General features: G+C 55.3%; 1 protein-coding gene across 1 annotated transcript in view; it reads right to left on the reverse strand.

The window, feature by feature from the left end:
- The window catches only part of LOC100960633 (NACHT, LRR and PYD domains-containing protein 1-like), a 39,694-nt gene that overhangs the window by 19,388 nt on the left and 19,910 nt on the right, over nt 1-396 (reverse strand). The window lies entirely within an intron of this gene.

Below are 396 nucleotides of genomic sequence, written 5' to 3' on the forward strand. Positions count from 1 at the left end.
GGGTCCATCTGACCTTGTGCAGAGGAGCTGAGCTGAGCTTAGGAGGATGGGAAGGGATGGCTGGGCCAAGAAGGGGTGGATTCTAGGCAGAGGTAGGGACTCTGAAGGAGGGGAAATCGAGCTCCTATGAGGAACAGGAGGAGGCCAGGGGACTGGAGCACCCTGCTCAGAGTGTGGCCCATGGAGCAGCAGCATCACTATCACCATCACCCAGAGCTCCAAGAACTGCAGAGTCCTAGGGCCCATTCAGACATGCTGAATTGGAATCTCTGGGGGCTTGAGGGAGCAGGAATCTGTGTTATAGCAAGCCTTCCAGGGGACATTTAAAAACACTGAATTTGAGAACCACTGGTCTAGAGGCCAGTGGGCAGGGAGAAAGTGGCCTTGGTGGAATGG

Source organism: Otolemur garnettii, unplaced genomic scaffold (genome assembly GCF_000181295.1).
Source record: "Otolemur garnettii isolate 467f Iridium unplaced genomic scaffold, OtoGar3 scaffold00145, whole genome shotgun sequence".
In the NCBI taxonomy this organism is placed as follows: Eukaryota; Metazoa; Chordata; class Mammalia; order Primates; family Galagidae; genus Otolemur; species Otolemur garnettii.